At 40.0% G+C, this 16,456-nt stretch overlaps 1 protein-coding gene across 6 annotated transcripts in view; it reads right to left on the bottom strand.

Moving 5' to 3' along the window:
• Positions 1-16,456, bottom strand: part of LOC134535060 (enhancer of mRNA-decapping protein 4) — a 102,015-nt gene that overhangs the window by 44,665 nt on the left and 40,894 nt on the right. The window lies entirely within an intron of this gene.

Genomic DNA, 16,456 nt, shown 5'->3' with positions numbered 1-16,456 from the left:
CCCTCTTCTTTTGTCAAATTAACTTACCTAAGTTATTGGGGCCTTAGTATATCAATTTTGATTTAAAAACTCATTGACAATGAGATCAAAAACAGTGGATTTCATCAACGTAACAGGTCAGGGAAACTGAAGAAAGAATTAGACATTTATAGCCTATGGCAAATAACTATTCCAACATTTGCCTGAAAATATTTTGGGGACACCATGAAAAATGATACCAAGATGGCTGGAACAGAAATCCAACAAGTCACCTCCCAAATAAACTTGCAGCAAGGAACTTTCACGCGGAGGTATATAACACACCTAATATTTAACATTTTCAGGAGATCTACGTTTCATTTACTTTCCGTAAGCTTCCACCACACTCCTACATAGCATTGTCAAAAGCCAAACGACTGCATCGAGTAAGGTGAAACTGTTCCATCGTTGGAAAAATAAAAACACTAGCATGCTGAATATTATAAGCACACAAACCAAATTAAAACAATTTTAGAGACCACCAATGTAAATAACACAGGATTTTTTTAAAAAGACGTTCACCTGAACTACTCTCGATATGCTGGCAACCAACAGGGAAAATGGCATTTCCCATAACACAATGTGGCGCGAACGTGTGTCTCTGTCTATGACTATTACAACTGCGTTTGACACAGTTAACACATAACAGTTACTTATCTTTGAGTAATTACAGATGATAGTACGGTGTAGTGTATGTTAAAGATAATGTATGTTAAATGGCTGGCAAAGTATGGTGGTTGGCTGTACTCGTGTACGATTAATAACAAAACTGATAACGTTTAATAATTAAAGCAATATCAAATGGTATTAATTGTATTGTAATACTATAATTGATATAATTTCAACACATAGATATGTACAACCCTTAAACTGAAAATTATTGATCTGAATAAATTTGACTAGGAAGATTAGGTTCAGATTATCCTAAAGTTGTACCAGCTTTTAAATAACCTACCAAATACAGATAGCCAGACATGAATAGATTTGGGTCCAGTTTCGATACCACACCGTCATTACTGAATTATCAAGGTTTGCAACTACCGGTACCGACTAGCTCAAGTTGTGGTAGGGCAGGTTCTTCGGCCATTCAGGACTGCTGGGTAGATCGGTGTATGGTCGCAGGAACTTGTAGAAAGGGACGCTGCAATAGAGTTCTAATCCACTACGACTGCCGTAGGCTACGACTCATTGACTGGATCGGCGACACCAAAATGGTCCTGAAAAACGTGGTACAAGGAAAGTTCTCACCACGAGATGGCAGGAATCAGATGTAGAAGTCGTGATGCTGGAAGCACTCGCGAAACGCCTCGTATGTCGTGTTAAGGCGTATACCCTGTATTCTGAGGTAGATGTACTCAGAATTCTCCTATCTGAATACTCCGTTTACACTGTAGTATCTAACTATCGTAGCGGACACGATCTTCTTGTTTCCTTTGCGGGCACCAGGTTTTTGGCAACCCATCGCAAGGGAAACGTCTTCTCTCGAACATGGCGTCCTAGAATCCTTCTCTATTCCTTCCTTTTCAACCTCAACTTCCCAGGAATTGTTGTAGCAACCAGCGAGCTCGCAACTAGCAGGAAGAAATACTCAGCAGTTGTAGTAAAATCCAATGTACGGTAATTAAACCTGTGTTTAACTCATGTAAAGCTTGCAGAAAAAGGAATAGGCGTCCAAAGAATAATTAAATGAAGACAATAAATTATTAAACTGCTGCGATTTCCAAAGACTAAACATACTGGCTGGCCTTAGCTATCCATATTAGTGTGATTGCTGGTACAACTTATAATACAAATACATATTTAAATATAATAATTAATTTACAATAAACATGAGATAATGAAATCAACCTGTAAACGGTTGACTGTTTACAACAAACACAATCTTTAATTTCCAGTTTATGATTAGTGATATTTTACAACTGTATATGTAGAATAGAAAGTGTTCGGTTTAAGCATGAATACTAGGGGTCTGCGAGTACTCGAAAATTTCGAATTTGAATCGAGTAATTGTATATTCGATTCGAGTAATTGTATATTTGATTCGACAATTCAAATTGAATATTTTTTTCAATTATTTGTTTCTCTCAGATACAAAAATAACCTATCGAAGTTTTATGGAAATTCCATTTCGTTAGCTGCCTCACCTGTGCGTAACATAACATCATAAATCCTGGCCTTGCGTGTAGTAAAAAGCCAATAATATCTTTATTATAACTTCGACTTATCTCTATGTCAAGGTCATACTATTGCGATCAATAATACCGGGCATCTTGATCAGTAACGTCTGTCAGCCATCTTTCAATACAAGCAGTTTTACGTTAGAGTAAAAAGTCTTTACACAAGTGAAACTTTTAAAATACTACTTAACGATTTTTCCTTTACCAAAGAAAATAGTGCCTACCCTCCCGTTTCATTTTCTTTGTGGACTTAGGGCCGGTTTTACGACCCCCGGCTAAATCTAAAGGTTAGCTAGCCCTCAGGTTAGGCTAGCCTCCCGTTAACGAACGAGGGGTGTATTATGACCCATACTTAGCCTGCAGTTAGCAAACCGGAACCTGATGAAGCATGTGGTGTAATAATGGGTGTGTTGGTAATAAAATAAACCAGAATTTGGTAAATTCTGTTGCGAGACAGTTTTTTTTCTGGTAGAATGTTAGTCAGCTGTTTGTTTGTATTGTGAATCGTAATGTTTACAGCTGCAGTAAAGAAATATGCCGCGAACTTTATCTTGCAACAGATATAATTAAATTAACCAAAAACTACTTCGACATCAAACCTGCTTTGTATTAAACCATAATATTACAATTTAAGATTCAAAACCGTGTGTTTTCAACTTTACTCTTGTATTTAAACTCATGATTTTGTTAGGTTATATATTAAGCCAAAACTAACGAAGTAATTCTATACAAAAAAATAAATAGGGATAAGACATTTTTGCTAGAGAACACTTATTTCTTTTATAAATTTATTTCATAATCAAATAATATAGACCCTGTTTCGGGAAAATACTTGACGACTTTCATTTCACTGGTGTAGGTTTCATTTTTGTACTAATAGTTTTGTATCACGTATCCAAATTAATCCGATCCTGATGGAATTAGTTTGTGGTATATGATGCTTGCTGTTTTAATTTAGTAGGTCAAGAGATCCTAGACATATTCACTGGTGAAATAATTATGATTGTAAAATGTATATGAAAGAAATACATTTTTACAAGATCTGACATAATTTGTTTGTATCGTGATATGTTAGGTATTTTGTGTTTTAATTACAGGATTTTTCAACATTCTAAATTAAAACAGCAAGTATAATGTAAAACAAGACCAACATATAAAGGGTTATGCCGATAGGATAAAGGGATAAACTTGGATACGGGAAACAGAATAATTCCATTGCTGTTTTCGTTTTGCACTTGCGTGGCAGGTAGATAATAAGAACCTAAATGTTTGTAAGATAGGGAAGGGATAATTGGGTAACATTTATTTTCACATTCAATTGTATTCATTGAATTAGAACCACAACTGAAGTCGTATGAAGTGCATTTCATTCCCGGCATAACTATGTCCACTGTATTACGAATAAAAATTCACCGATACAACTTCCACGAAAACATGCATTTTATAGGTAATAAGAACCCTTGTTTTGCAATTTTAAAATGCACTAATTTACACATATTCTTAAGCAGGAACATATAAGTTTATATACATCGCATACGTTTATGTACTTTGTGATCAACTAAAGTCAAATAATAATATATGACTCGACGAGAATCGAAAAGCGTGACTACACTTTCATGTAATTTTTAATAAAACTTTGACAAATACGGCGAAGCATTTTATATTTAGTAATAAATTATTCCATCGCATTCTGCAAATATTCAATAGAATTCCTCAAATAGTCATCATCACTATCAACAACTAACCTCGCCTGATACATCGCCATTTTATTTTCTGTCGCTTAGCCTCCGGTTAAGCAGCTAGCAGCCGGTTCATTCACCCGCTAGTTTAGCCGGGACTTTAACTGGAAGGTAGACGTTAACTGGGAGTCATAAAACCGAAATAAGAGCTAGCCTGCGGTTAAATTTTAGCCGGAGGTTTAGCCGGGGATCAGAAAACCGGCCCTTAACCACGTTTATCATTACATCATCCAATATTAGACGTACATTGCAAAATATAATTTTTTATAAGTATCATTACATAAATATTTACACAGCAACGCCTCTCTTCAAGGACTGTGATCGCTTGACGGTAAACGGACAGTTAACTTTAAACATTATGTGTTCTCAAACTCCACGATGGCGGTTTCTACGATTAAGAGTCAAAAGTTTCCATTCGTGTGCAGTTATATTTCAACAATCAATATTTCGACCATATATAGACTAACATCTCAAGCCTCGGCATGAATCGACTGTTAATATCTCGGCACCCTGCTTCATTGAACACGTTTTCAGAATTGTTTACATCGTATATCCAAATAATTTGCATATCATCCTCAATTGAATGGCCTAAAGTTTTATCATTATGACGGAATCAAAAACATTAAAGAGAAAGCACAGTTTGTTGTGGCAATATTACGAAGAAGGCGATGGTTATGCAAAATGTTTGTATTGTCCACAGAAACTAAAAACACCTACAGGTTAGATAACTTAAGCTTAAATTACGACTTATTTACGTTAATTCCGTTAAGGCTCTGTATATTTAATAAAATTTTTAAGTAGGTACTATTTAAATAAATATTTACTCATTCGGCCCGCATAAAATATAACTAATTTTATGTACTTTTAAAAGTTGTGCCACTGGGAAGGTTATTTACTACAGAATGCTTTTATGCCATAAAGTCTTACCTTTGTGTTTTATTATACCAAATAATTAGGCCTAAGATTGTATTTTGATTTTTTTTAGGCTCACCATATAATTAAAACTTATGTTGCTAAAAGATTTCTTTGATTTAGGGGTAACCACATCTCTGAAAAACCATCTTTCCCATCACCATTTCACTCAGTACCAGGAGTTTTTGAAACAGTCAGACACAAAGTTTGCAGCTACCCCATCAACATGAAATGCAGGCAAGCAACAAACTGTATCAACCTTCATGAAATTACCACAAAACCATAAATACAAAAATTGCCAAAATGATTGCAATGTGCCATCTCCCATACAGATTCGTTGAAGAAAAAGGTTTTGTTGAATTAGTTAATTACTTGAAACCAAATTATCAAATACCAGTAAGTACGACATTCTATCGGAGTATTATTCTTGAACTGTATCAGTTTGAAAGGCAAAAGTTACAGTTGGTACTCAGACACGACGTGATAGGGGTAGCATCAGAGCATAACCCTGTGTGTGTTGCTCTCACAACTGATAACTGGACATCAAGAGCAGGTAATGTTACATGTCTCTAACCTGCCATTATCTACATCACTTTGAGTACAAGGAAATTACTCTGGGAAATGTTGCTGTGCATGAATATCACACAGGAGAGAATCTCCAGCGAGTGTTAGCTGACATGAGTAAAAGCTGGTGCTTACCAGCACCTACTGAACCAAGTCCTATAAAAATATTTATCATTACAGAAAATGCCACCAACATGAAAGCTGCCATTAATGGGACAAATTATCATCACAGATTCTCTTTTGCCCACATGTTACAGCTTGCAATCTCTGATGCTAAGACTTCAACAACCAACATAGCACACCTTGTATCGAAAGCACGTAAAATAGTGGGTCATTACAACAGGAGTTCAACAGCCAGAGCTAGGTTGCACAAAGTTCAGGAAAACATGCAACTTCCTAAACTGAAACTTATTCAGGATGTTGAAACAAGATGTTGCAGCGAGTATGCTATGTTCGAAAGTTTATTAGTTTTGAGAGAAGCCATTGCTGTAGATCTTAGCTCATCAGATACAGACATTGATTCTCTATCGTCAACTGAATGGAGACTGGCTGAAGGCATGGTAAACGTTTTAAGACCTTTCACAGAAGCGACTAAAGAGTCCAGTGGTAACCATTACCCAACAGCGTCAATGGTAATACCTATGATTAAAGGTACGTTAAAATTGCATTTGCGATAAATGCAAAATAGATGCGAAATTTCCGGGTTTTTGCGAAATATATGAGACGATTTAAAAAACTTGGAAGATCATTAAAAGAAGTGCCGATTGGCCCTACACAACAAATTAATATGTTCAGAATAAGACTTAACAAATTAAGTATACCATTAATGTTTTAACGGCAAATACATACGTTATTCAGGATTCGGCAAACACAGTCGTATAATTTTGGTCGCGCATTCGCGTTTACTGTCGAATGTATAGTAAAAAAAATCCCGTCCATACCCGCTAACCTAATGCAAACACAATATATCAATATTATGTTTGAAAACTATTTAGCTTGCAACATTATCTAATCCGCTGTAATCAAGACGAAACATCTTTCGATTTTGCTATTTTTTGCTTCCGAGGGTTGTTTACTAACAAGAAATTACAACACAATAAACACGGCACGGCACAAGCTCGCCGCGAACAAAAGCTGTGATTCGACAATGTAGTTTGAATATCGACAACAGATCGCAGCACATCTGAAGTGCTGCCGCGTTGATCTGGCGTTGGAAGTTCGAACTACATGTACGTGCGCGAGCCTCAGCATACAGTCGACGCGCTCACACTGTCCGTTTCGAGGCGTTTATTATCGAATGCATTTTTAATTTCGCTGCGCACGCTGCTTTCAGATCAGATCACCATAGTTTTGTGTGTACAAATGTTGTGACATTTGTCTAGTCGGTGCATTGTGTTCATTTTTTTGCATTTTTTTTTTGTGCGTCGGCGGAAGTAGGTAGATATGGGGCGACCCAAAATAACTATTAAGACCGTGCGAGAGACTACAAAGAAGAAAAATTTTATGTAAGTGAATCGGGAATTTTAATTATGGGATATGTAATATAACGTTGGAATGGGAGAAGAAAGATAATTTCGACAAGCATTGTCAGTCAGGTGGGCATAAAAGCAAAAAAAAAAATCTGTTGGAAGTGACCCTCAGTCCAGCAAGCGGCAAGCCAGTTTGTTTGAAATAAATGAAAATGCAAAGAAAGCCAAGCAGGAAAAATCAGAATTTGTCATGGATACTGTGAAGACATTCCTTCAGGCAAACGTACCACTACATAAATTAGATAATCCAGCAGTGCGTGAATACTTGTCAAAATATGTTAAGGGATCTGGTGACTTGCCAGCGAGCGACAAGTTGAGACGAGTTTATGTAGAGAAGTGTGGCGAAGATGAGAGAGAGAGACTTTGCAAAGAATTTGAAGGAGAAGACATTGTAATAGTTGCTGATGAAACAACTGACATTCAAGGACGATGTGTTTTTGCAGTATTGTTTAGAACTGTAAGCAGTTCAGCAAAACAAAAGGTTGCTCTTGCCAGTTGCTCTTTTCTTGATACAGCTACAGGGACAACATGTAGTCAAGCTATAGTAGATACTGTTCAGAAATATGGCATTTCATATGATCACATTGTTGGTCTGGTGTCAGATTCAGCTCAGTATATGAATACCTGCTTCTCTGCTCTGAAAGTTCTTGTTGGAGACCATTTGCTACATTTTAAATGTTGGGCCCACAAGATTAGGCTCATTGGAGATGTCTTTATGACAGAACTGCCAGAACTTAACAGGCTTATTGTTAACCTGAAAATGTCCTTTCTTCATGGCAGAAAGATAAAAAATTTGTATATTAACTTTCTGATGTCAGAATACCCTGAATTACCTCCTGTGTTGTTTCCAAAACCAGTCATCACAAGATGGAATTCATGGTTTAAGAGTGTTGTCTATCTTGACAAATACCTAGATCCTCTTGCAAAATTTCTTTCTCAGTATGAAGATAAAAATGCAAGTAGTCTGTTGGTATGTGAAACACTCCAAACCCCAGAACTGAAAATGCAAATAAAGACACAGATCACATTCATTTCTGAAATCTGTCAACCTCTGATGACACTGATTACTATTTTTGAAGGCTCTGAGTACCCTTGTGGTCATATCATCTGGGACCACCTTGAAAGAATAGATTTGTCATTGGGGAGACAAGCAAAAGGATTCTTCCCAGAAAAAACTGCAGCATTTTTGTCTTGTTGCAACAACACAGTGATGAAGGCAAAAATGACTGAAAACCTGAAAAATGCCTGTACGAAAGCACACATGAAGCTTGTACTGCACATGGGTCCATGTGAAGCCAACAATCTATACAGGGCATCAGGCAAACTCTTCAACCCAGCTGTTGCAGGACAAGTAGTGCAGGTTAATAAAGCATCTGTTCATTGTAACACCCCTCGTGCCTCAAAATAGAGTTATTTGGAATTAATTAAAAGAGCCTTGGAAACAAGCTGGAAAAAAAAATACGTTAAATGAAATGATTTACCAGAGGCGACACGAGGTGGGAACAAACACAATTTAGGAACTTCCTGTAACAAGCAAAGGGGAAGTTGGGGGATCGTTATAATCATTAAAATAAAAACTACACGATTAACTTGATCTATAGTTTCCCTGTTTTATTTGCCCTGATGAATATCATGTTTCAATTATTTTAACATACATACAAAAGATTTAACAATTTTCCAAGATTAACAAAAGGAACACGAAATTGGGGCTGGCCAGCGCTTACTTAAACTAATTTACATTCTTAGTTTGAAATATAAACATTTGCATTATGAGTGGATGGATCCAATGATTACATTGATAATTAGTTCTATTCGTTTTACATTTTCTTGAGAAAAACACTGGTCGCTGGTGGGTTGGTCATCCGGTTGAGATAGTTCGTCGCTAGGTAAAGGGGAAATGTTGAAATTACATTACCACCCGGGGTCTTCAAACAATCACGTCGGGTAGTAGAAGCGTTTCTTCGAATGTGACCCACGGAACAGAAAAGGGGGGGGTGGTCACGAGATGAGACCAATCAATCTCTCCCCGTCATCGAACCCTGTCTGCAACAGTCCAAATCAAAACTGATTAGAACTGGTATACAGGCAGTCTATGGGGCAGAAAATGCCCGGAAAACAAATTTAAAGGGAAAAAGGAGGGTTCGCGAATTATCACTCACCAAAACAGGGGAGTTGCCCAGCACGCTGCAGTCGTGGAGTCAGCCAGGCTCGGGAGCTCGCGAATTGCGCGGCAGGACGCGGATGATTTCTTCATAATAATAAATTTCAAAGAGAAAAATTTCTAAGGCAAATAACTAAACTATGCAGACAGACTAATCTACTAAAATGGACTTGAGGGATAGCATCCCTTATACAAGGCGACTACATATTCGTTAACGGTCGGATGAAATCTACCCGATTCGCCGATACTCGAGGGAGGTCTGTCTGCAGCCGCGACGCGAGTTGATCTGTCTCGCGGTAAACGGCGTCTCGTAATTAAAAAGTGCCCACCTGCTCTAACAGGTGGAAGGGGGGGGGTGTCTGGCCCGCCGAAAAATACCGAACTTGCCCGAACGCGGGCGGAAAAAAAAACTCTAGCAGGAGTCTTGAAGTTGGCCACACTGGGCGACCGTAGAGAACTCTGTCGGAGGCGGCTGAGTTGAAAAGAATCGACTCGCGCCGGGCGTCCATATAACTCAAGGCAAAGCAGGTGCTGCTCTCTGGCGGCCTACAGGGCAAGTTGGCTGGATGGTTAGCGAGTTTGCCGCTAGGTGTCGCGGGGTGGTCCATCCTGGCACACACATTTTTTTTATGCAAGGCATCCTGGGAGACGGTCGCTGTTGTCCAGGGGGTTACGACCGGTCATTGGCCTTAGGCGAATTCTTAGAACCGAAAGAGAGAGGGGGGGGGGGGGGGGGGGGAAGTGCATCGACGCTGAGAACAAGCGTCCATGACGTGCTTTTCGAGGAGAGAACCTAATACGTATTCGTGACCAGACTTACTTCTCTCAGCAGCTCTCTGAGAAGTAGCGGCTTGCAGCCCAGAAGCTGCTCTATGCAGTTAGGGTCACGAAGGGAAATAATATTACAGGCTTGAGGCGTGACTGAAGGCGGGGGAAATGGTAAGCGGTCTGCCAGTCAGTGATTAGGCCAGCAGAATATCCAATACGCCGATGGGAAAGGGGCTTCAGGGCACTGAGACAAAGTTTAACTCAGAGGAGTACACCGGACTAACATATTAAAATTACACTATAGTAGAGCAAATAAAATTTCCACACAAAAATTTAAAATCATAATAAAAATTTAAAATATATTGTGTCGAATTTACAAATTAACGGCACATACTTCCCCCCTGAAAGATGGAGTCAGGGTGGCCCACTTGAGCCACCAAAAACCTGGGTTCCAGAAACTTACCCTGTACCAGGATCTACTGTAGTAAACTACTTACAATGGCTAACAATTCTTACGTGTCTAAATAACGGCTAAAACTTACAGATAACTTATTGAATTAGGGGCGCCCCTATAAACTAGACAACTTAATGTAACACTTCTTAACCTAAATTTCTTATAAACTAGTACCATGGATTTTTTTTATTACCTATAATTATTACCTAGGTTTTTGTTATATCAACACGTTGGTTGAGTATGGCATGCCGTAGTAGGAACGCTGTTCCTTGTAGAAAGAAACACAGTGAAGAGTGCCCTCATTTTAGGTTGGGGTGTACTTTCTTCAACTGAGAAATGTGCGCGCGCGCGATATTCGCCGGAACTGGGGTCGGCTAACGCGACCGTGACTGGCGTGAGGTATCGCTGGATCTGCCAGGGGCCATTCCAACGATATGAAAGCTTGGCTGACCTCTTGTCGATCGCCTTGCTGAGTGTGTGTGCTCTGCACAACACTAAATCTCCTACTCTGTAGGGATTGGGATAGCGTTTTTTGTTATATTTTTGCCTGCTTGCCTCGTGGGCCAAGTTCAGGTTTTTACGAGCTCTACTCCAGACTTCCTTAATGTTCCTGGGGTCGTCTGGTAGTAACTCTTTTAACGTCCATTGATTAGAGAGTGGGGTGTTGGGCTGGTACGTAAACATGAGTTCAAACGGTGTTGTTTTGTGACTCTCATGTCTGGCGGAATTGAAAGCCATTTGCAACCACACGAGATTGGAATCCCACCTATCCTGCGAGTTCGCATGGAATGCTATCAAGGCAGACCGGAGGTTTCGGTTGAAACGCTCCGCATGCGAAGGCTGGGGGTAGTAGGGAGTCGTGGTCACATGCTGAATGCCGTGTGAAAAACACATGTTTTTGAACTGAGTCGATTTAAAGTTTGTGGCATTATCGGAAACAATGATGGAAGGTACCCCGGATATTTTGAAAATATAATTTTGGAGGGCTCGAATGGTGATTTCGGCCGTGGCTCTTCTAACAGGGATTAGCCACACAAATTTTGAGAATGCATCTACGCATACTAGAAGCATCGAATTTCCGTCTTTTGACCTTGGGAAGGGTCCCACAAAATCTATGAAAAGCTTTTGCATGGGCCTTTCGGCCACGTCAGAACTTAAATAGCCGAACTGGGTCTGCTGTGCAGGCTTACTCAATGCACATAATTTGCACAATTTCACCCTTTGTGTTATATCCTTGTGCATTCCGTCCCAGATAAAATTCCTGCGAATGTTTTCAATTGTTTTGAAAATTCCTAAGTGTGCGCCCAAAGGTGACGAGTGGTAATATTGAAAAACCATGTCCCTGAGATTCTGAGGTAGGGCTATTCTGAAATTTTTTGCTTGTTGTGTCCTTCGGTAAAGTATGCCTTTTGAAAGTTTGTAATATTTTGGAGGTGAGCCTGATTTTATTTGGTTAATTATGTCGGACAATTGTGGGTCAGAATTTTGATTTGATTGTATGTCGGAAAATGCTAGAGGAAAATCTGTTAACAATGCGTGGCAGGACATAGGATTGTTTTCCTGAATCTCGGAGTTGGAAGGATTCTCGAACATTCGAGAAAGAGTATCTGCCACGATGTTCTGTGAACCACGAATATGTTGGATTTGAAATTTCAGAGAAGCTATCTTGACAATCCAGCGTCCTAATTTGCCTAATTGCTTGGGGTGAGCCAAAAGCCAAGCAAGGGCCTGATTATCGGTTTCCAGCAGAAATTCTTTGTGTTCCAAATAGGGCCGGAACTTATCTATGCCGAAAACTACGGCAAGGCACTCAAGTTCGTATACCGAAGAGGCTTTCCTCTCCTGGTGTGTTAGGGTGCGGGAGGCGAAAGCTATTGGTTGCCTGCAGCCATAGAATTCTTGTGACAACACGGCCCCAATGGCCACACTGGATGCATCGGTTTGCAAAATAAAAGGTTTACTGAAATCAGCCATTCTAAGTACTGGAGGGCTAGCTATTGCATGTTTTAGAAAATCAAAAGCTTTGTCCTGTTCTGGACCCCAATTGAAAACGGAATTTTTTTTACGTAGAGCATTCAGTGGTGCTGCATGCTCAGCAAAATTGGGTATGAATTTGGCGTAAAAATTTGCCATGCCAATAAACCTGGAAATGCCCTTAGCATCTTTAGGGGGTTGGAAATCCTTTATCGCTTGTGTGCGATTAGGGTCAATGGTTACTCCTCGACTTGAAATCAGGTGTCCGAGGAAAGAAATTTCCTGCACTGCAAATTTCACCTTCTTTGTATTAACAGTGAGTCCGGATTTACGTAGGCGCTTAAGGACTTCTTGCAAATGAGCCATATGCTCTTCAAAGGATTCTGAATAAACAACAACGTCATCAAGATAATTAAACACAAATTTGAATTTCAGATCGCCGAAAATTTGGTCTAGAAGGCGTGTTAACACTTGGGCGCCTGTGGCTAGGCCAAAGGGTACTACCTTGTATTGATACAGATTCCACGGAACGCAGAAACTTGTGACGTGTTTTGACTCTGGTGTTAGTGGTATTTGATGATAGGCCGAATTTAGGTCAAAGACGCTGAAAAATTTGGCTTTACTGAACCAGTGACATGCCGAATTTAGGTCTGGTAATGGCGTCATCTCTACTTCAATTTGCCGATTTACGCGGCGGAAATCGACCACCATGCGGTGACCTTGGCCTTGGTCCTTGGGTACTAAAAATGCCGGGGAGGCGAAACTGGAAGTGGAAGGTTCGATAACATCTTTGTCTAATAAATTTTGTATGTGATCCCGCATTATCTGCATTTTAGGTCCTAATAATTGGTAAGGGTGACACCTAACTGGGGTTTTGTCCAAAAGCTTAATTTCATATTGGGTGAGATGGGTGCGCCCTAATTTTTCACTCAAAACGTCGGGAAAGTTACTGCATAACTTCTCTATTTCTCGTTTCTGTTCAAAGTTAAGATGGGTTAGTGAAATGTTATTATCACCTTTAGCCTCTGTGTGAATGGCATTTACTTTGCTCTGACATTTTGCGTCAGGTGACACAAAAGAAACAAAAACTTGGTTGTTAAATTTAAAGTGAATTCTTCGTGCTTTCAAATCAATTATCATGCCTGTTTTTGCAATAAAATCGGAACCAAAAATTAAATCTGTGGCCAAATCATCTGCTACTAAGAATGGGAAAGACCAAGAAAACAAATCTATTTTTACTTTAACAAAAACAAAACGGTTGACCTTCAAAGGCTGTTCAGCAGCTGTAAAACATTTTATTTTTATTGGCTCTACCTTTTGAATCAAACGGTCTTGTTGTAATTTCCTGAATAGCTGGCCTGACACGAAAGATCGCACGGAGCCGGTATCTATTAGGCCTGGAACTTCTTGTTTTCCAATTATTGTGTTGGCGTAGGGCAAAAATGTGGGTATATTAGCTAGAATATTATGACATGTTCTTTTGTCCGTGGTTCGCGGACAATTACATTGTCTGCACATAGGCCTAAACGTGTTACAGTTTTCCGTTTGCTTATCTTGACGAGCTTTGTCTTTCTTAGCTCGCCTTTGTTTCTGTTTTCTTCTTTTATTTTTTCCTCTGTGTGGGGAAGCTGTGTTTTGTTGAACTTTTTGTTCGTAATTTTTATTAGGGCCTTGGTGAAGGGAAAAATTCCTAATGGTTGTTTGGGTGGCTGGCTCAGAAAAAATTTTTTCTGGCCAGCGATTTACACGTTTTTTTGAGTCACGCGAATTTTGATAGTTTGGGCGATAGTTTTTTGCGCGACACTGTTCAATGTAGTGCCCGGGTCTTTTGCAGTACCTGCAGACAGGTATCCGTTCATCTTTATTTTGAGCCTTAGCGACTCGTTCATTGCTGTTTTTGTGTTGCGAATTTTTGTTATAATACTGCTGTTTATTTTCTGTTATTCGAGTATTGTTGTGGGCGTAGACATTAGCTTCTCGATTTCGCTGGTGGTCTGCGTATGCCACATTTGTGTTGGAGATGCACAAGCGATCAAGCTCGGCAAAATTTTGTGGTCGGGCCTGAAAAACTGCCCTCGATCGTTCCTGCGGATTAATTCCATCGAGGATGTTTGAGACTATCTCACTCTCAGATACTCGCAACCGAAGAATTTGATGGCTAGTTTGATGTCTGCTATGTAATTAGGCAAGGCTTCATTTCTTTGTTGTAGCCTGTTGTACCATTCCAACCTGATGTTGGTCATCAAACGGGCTGGAATAAAATAATTTAGAATGTCCTCATGAAATTGGTCAAAAGAATAATTTTGTTCAATGGCGAGCGTCACTCGCTCGCTCAAGGGTGGTTGTGTGAAGGGGAAAATAACTTCTAGGAGTTCCCTGTCTGGAAGGTTTGCCTTTTGTTTAATTTTGAACAAGTTCTTTAGGAAGTCGATTAGACTCTTGGGCTCCAACCCTGTGGTTTCCTGAAAATTAGCCAGCAGTCTTTCGACGGGATTAGGTATCTTGGCGTAAAAACTACCTCCAGTTGTTTGATTGAAGGTAGGAACCACAGGTACTGGGTTCGGTGCTAGATTAGAGGCGTGAGGTGTGACGGGTGGAGGTTGAGTCTGGTTTTGAAGTTGGTATACCTGCGGGCCCAATGGCAGGTATGTGGTGGCGGGGCTGGGGTAAGGAAGTTGTGATTCAATCCTGCCACCAGGGTGCACAGGGGCTGGTTGTGGTAGGTATATGGGTTGGGGCATGTAAACAGGATGAGCTGGGAGCGAATGCATAGGATAGGCGAAGGTGACATTGGGGCTCGGGTGAGTACCAGTCGCCATGACAGTCGCAGATGGAAAATGAGATGGTGTGAATGTCGAAATCAATGCCCGGCGACGTGATGTCGAAATCGGAGTTCGTACTCCAGCTCGTCACGGCGGAGATACTCCGGCGTGAGCATTGTGTCCCTTTCGTAGGTGGAGCTTGGTCCAGTCTTACGAGGACAGCAAAACATATACAAAAATTTACGTTGATTGGCCAACCAACAAACTATGGTTGAAACAAACTATGGTTGAAACAGTACATTAAATTCTACACAAGAGACACTTAATTTAACTTAGCTTAGCTTAATAATATCGTAGTTGCTCCGACGGGTGGGAAGTATGTGCCCAGAATACAGAAAGTTAACTATTTTTGCCGGCAGACGAATGAGTTGGTACGCCTGTCGGCGTCGCTCTCAGAGGTAAGCGACCTCTGGGACCTGCGTGGACAAGGGGGGGGGGGGGGGGGGGGGTGGTAGGCGACGTGCAATCACGCACGCGTGGCAAGATTACAGCTGTCAACAGACGCCACGGCCCTTGGCCGTCGGGCGAGGAGAAAAGGGGGAGAGGGGTGTCTGTGACCTTGTGCCTGTCACGTCCGGGGACGTGCGATGGGGGGGGGGGGGGAAGGTCAGCTGGCTGGCTGAAAGACGTCTTGCGCGCTACGCGCTACCTAAGTCCGCATGGGAATTTAAAACTCAATATAAATTTTAAAAATTTAACTCATTATAACTAGGGGGTGTACCAGCGATCAGTTTACAATATTATTACAAAATTATTATTATCAAAAATTAATTTAAAAAAAATTTTTGTACTTTAAATTTTAGTTTAGGTATGCTTATATTTTTCAGGTATGCCTATAGACCAAGGTAACCACGCTCTGCTACCAAGTTGTAACACCCCTCGTGCCTCAAAATAGAGTTATTTGGAATTAATTAAAAGAGCCTTGGAAACAAGCTGGAAAAAAAATACGTTAAATGAAATGATTTACCAGAGGCGACACGAGGTGGGAACAAACACAATTTAGGAACTTCCTGTAACAAGCAAAGGGGAAGTTGGGGGATCGTTATAATCATTAAAATAAAAACTACACGATTAACTTGATCTATAGTTTCCCTGTTTTATTTGCCCTGATGAATATCATGTTTCAATTATTTTAACATACATACAAAAGATTTAACAATTTTCCAAGATTAACAAAAGGAACACGAAATTGGGGCTGGCCAGCGCTTACTTAAACTAATTTACATTCTTAGTTTGAAATATAAACATTTGCATTATGAGTGGATGGATCCAATGATTACATTGATAATTAGTTCTATTCGTTTTACATTTTCTTGAGAAAAACACTGGTCGCTGGTG

This window comes from Bacillus rossius, chromosome 1 (assembly GCF_032445375.1).
Source record: "Bacillus rossius redtenbacheri isolate Brsri chromosome 1, Brsri_v3, whole genome shotgun sequence".
Taxonomy (NCBI): Eukaryota; Metazoa; Arthropoda; class Insecta; order Phasmatodea; family Bacillidae; genus Bacillus; species Bacillus rossius.
The sequence above is the reverse complement of the archived record's forward strand: the minus strand, read 5'-3'. Positions and strand labels throughout refer to the sequence as shown.